Below are 4,275 nucleotides of genomic sequence, written 5' to 3'. Positions count from 1 at the left end.
GAAAACCCCAAGGCATTCAACAAGTATGTGAAGTGCAAGAGAATAAGATGTGAGAGATTAGGACCAAACAAGTGTGACAGTGGAAAAGTGGGTACAGAACCAGAGGAGATAGCAGAGGTACTTAATAAGTACTTTGCTTCAGTATTCACTATGGAAAAGGATCTTGGTGATTGTCGGGATGACTTACAGTGGACTGAAAAGCTTGAGCATGTAGATATTAAGAAAGGGGTTGTGCTGGAGCTTTTGGAAAGCATCAAGTTGGATATGTCACCGGGACCAGATGAGATGTACCCCAGGCTACTGTGGGAGGCGAGGGAAGAGATTGGGGATGGGAGAGGTTCTGGAAGATTGGAGGTTTGTGGATGTTCAAGAAAGGAGTAGAGATAGCCCAGGAAAACCCACTGGCTTTTGCTTCCTTGTATGCCCTCTCTTTTGCTTTTACTTTGGCTCTGGCTTCACTTGTCAGCCACGGTAGTGTCCTTCTTCCATTCAAAAATTTCTTTTTATTTGGAATATATCTGTCTTGCACTTCCCTCATTTTTTGCAGAAACTCCAGCCATTGCTGCTCTGCTGTCTTTCCTGCTAGTGTCCTTTTCCAGTCAACCTTGGCCAGTTTCCCTCTCATGCCATTGTAATTTCCTTTATTTCACTGAAATATTGACACATTGGAATTTAGTTTCTCCTTCTCAAATTTCAAAGTGAACTTGATCAAATTGTGATCACTGTTCCCTAAGGGTTCCTTAACCTTAAGCTCTCTTATCACCTCCAGATCACTGCACAACACCCAATCCAGCACAGCCGATCCCCTAGTGGGCTCAACAACAAGCTGTTCTAAAATGCCATCCCTTAGACCTTCTACAAATTTTCTCTCAAGGTCCAGTACTGGCTTGGTTTTCCCAATCCACTTTCATGCTAAAATCCCTGATGACTCTAATTTTTACTGATGCACCATGGAAAACACCTCATCCAGATGCATCACAGTTTCATGTAGCAACCACTCTAAAATTGCAGAGATGTGAACACAGCAGAGTCCATCATGAAAATAATCCTCTCCATTGACTCTGACTACACTTGCCGCTGCCTTAAGAAAGCAGCCAACATACAGATCTTTCCCACTCTGATCATTTTTTCTCCCCTCCCACTGGACAGAAACTTTTGGATTTATACCACTGGAGTCAGGAGTTTCTCTCCTGCTAAAGAAGACTCAAACATACTTATTGTATGCTAATCATAAACATGAGAGATTCTGCAGATGCTGGAAATCCAAAGCAACACACAAAATGCTGGAAAAACTCAGCAGGTCACACAGCATCTATGGAAATGAATAAACAGTGGATGTTTCAAGCTGAGGTAGGAAAAGTAAAGGGCTGGAGATGAAGGAGAGTGGACCATAGGAGAAAGGGAAGGAGGAAGGGACCCAGGGGAGGTGATAACCTGATGGCATGAATATATTTCTCCTGGTAAAGAAAATCCCTCCCCTCCCTCCTCTCTACTGTTCCCCATTCTGACCTCTTACCTCTTCTCACCTGCTCATCACCTCCATTCCTTTACTTGTCCTATTTACCTGGCTTCACCTTTCAACTTCTAGCTATCCTCCTTCCCCTCCCCTCACCTTTTTATTCTGGTGTTTTCCCCTTCCTGAAGAGTGTTGGCTGGAAATGAAGACTGTTCATTTGTTTCCATAGATGTTGCCTGACCTGCTGAGTTCTTCCAGCATCTTGTGTGTGTTATCTTGTTTTCTAAACTTTGTCTTATTCTACCTCAAAATGGTCCTTAGATGTTTGTCAATATGCACTGCACTTTCTCTGTAAGTAAAACACACCATATTCTGCACTCTATATACCCTTAATGCGTGAAATAATATGTCTGGAGGGCACGCAAACTAGCTGCAAACATTCATTGTATTGCGATATTACCTCCATATATAAAACCTTTGTATTTATTGAACTATTTTCTCCACCTGCCCTGCCACTATGGATGAAGAATGGACCCTATCTTTTCTCCTTTACAGTAAAATCTTTTTAGAATTGCATCCTCAGATTTATTTTGACCCTTAGTATATCTTCTACCAAAATGTAACACTTTACTTTGACTCCAAGTTTTTGAGTTATCAGCAAATTTGGAAATTGACTCGTCCACTATGTCTTTTTTGCATCATTAAAAAATAAACTCTCTACAAAGTCATAGCTCATTTTGGCTTTAACATATTCCATGTTGGCTTTCTTTAATTGATCAATATTGACTTGGGTGCATAAAATAAAAAGTCTATCCTTCTGCTCTTCAGCTATGCAACTCTTTTCTACCACAGTCCATAACCTATGACTCTTCATGAATTCTTTACTGAATTTTCTACAGTGTCTATTTTACATTCTCCTTTTAAACTCACTTGAGCTCTATTTCCAACACTAATTTTACTATTGTATCAGAAATGGAGATTTTGTCTAGGTTTTTTCTTTGTAAGGTCTAGTTTGTTCTTGGTATAGTATTAGTTATAGATCTAGATCCCCAGAGATGAGCCGAATGTGTTATCAAGGCAGCAAAATTATATTAAAGTCAGATCTTGCTATAACAGGATCAGTGTGATCGGAGACTTCATCCTAAGGATATTACTGGCTGGGTGCCTCAAATTAGTTGTAAAGTTCCCAACTATCTTGAGTTACTCCACGGCAGAAATTGGGATGTTGCTATAGTTGCCCAGTTCAACTCCTTACAGAATTTAGACTATAAGATATAGGAGCAGAAGTAGGCCATTCAGCCCATTGAGTCTGCTCCGCCATTCAATCATGGGCTGATCCAATTCTTCCAGTCACCCCCACTCCCTTGCCTTCACCCCATACCCTTCGATGCCCTGGCTAATCAAGAACCTATTTATCTCTGCCTTAAATACACCCAATGACTTGGCCTCCACAGCCGCTCTTGGCAACAATTTCCACAGATTTACTACCCTCTGACTAAAGTAATTTCTCCGCATCTCAGTTCTAAAAGGACATCCTTCAATCCCGAAGTCATGCCCTCTTGTCCTAGACTCCCCTACCATGGGAAATAACTTTGCCATATCTAATCTGCTCAGGTCTTTTAACATTTGGAATGTCTCTATGAGATTCTCCCCTCATTCTCCTGAACTCCAGGGAATACAGCCTGGATAATAAATTCTGTAATCACTGCTTACATTTGGAATGTTAAGAGGTCAGTATCCTTCGATACACAGACGATGCAATTACTATTGTGAGCAAGAAATAGATTAACTTTGATAGATTATGGTGCTCCCATCACTGAGTTGTGTGACATGTGGCCAAGTGGTTAAGGCGTTGGACTGGTGATCTGAAGGTCATGAGTTTGAGCCTCAGCCAAGGCAGCACTTAAACACACATTGCTCCAGTCCACGCAGCTGAAAATGGGTACCGGCAAAATGCTGGGGGTTAACCTCGCGATCGACTGGTGTCCTACCCGGGAGTGGGGGGTGGGGGGGCAGAAGTCTCGTACTCTCAGTCGCTTCACGCCACGGAAACCGGCATAAGCACCGGCCTGATGAGCCTATAAGGCTCGAGACAGACTTTAACTTAACTAACATCACTGAATCCCCTTGCCCATTAGCAGTGAGGTTTGCTGTTATCACACTAAGCTGAATCTGCTTCATAATATTCTAGCTATAAATATAGAACACATAATTTGTGCCTTCCTAAGCTCTTGGCATTATTTGAGATGTATTTTCCCAGATGTGTGCAGCTCCTCCATTCAAACAAACATCATCCAGGGCAAGTAACACGTACAAGAAACTCAGGTTATCAACGTCTATGGAAGGGAATTCAGTCGACGTTTCAGCCTGAGGCCCTTCATCAGGACTTGGAGATGCCAGAATAAGAAGGTGGGGGAAGGATATCACTTACTCCGCTCCTCCCCCACTTTATTCAGGCTTCTTTCCCCTACTTTCCAACCCTGACTGTTCACTACCTCCCATAAAACACTGTCTGACCTGCCGAGTTCCGCCACCATTTTGAGTGTGTTGCTCTGGATTTCCAGTATTTGCATAATTGCTTGTGTTTATTCAGAGCAAAGCAGCTTTCCTGGTTGCCCTCTCACTTGCCGTCGAAAACATTCACTACTTACATTACCATTGCACCTTGGCAACGGGCTAACTATAAAATGCACAGTGACAAGTTACAAAAACGCAAGGCTTGTTACGCAACTCTTGAAAAGACGCTGTAACCACAGCCGAGAGCGCAACTTTTCCACGTCATACACCAACTTTATGTGGCGTACACTTGGTAAATCCCC

This window comes from Hemitrygon akajei, chromosome 15 (genome assembly GCF_048418815.1).
Source record: "Hemitrygon akajei chromosome 15, sHemAka1.3, whole genome shotgun sequence".
Classification (NCBI taxonomy): Eukaryota; Metazoa; Chordata; class Chondrichthyes; order Myliobatiformes; family Dasyatidae; genus Hemitrygon; species Hemitrygon akajei.
This window is presented reverse-complemented; position numbering follows the sequence as displayed.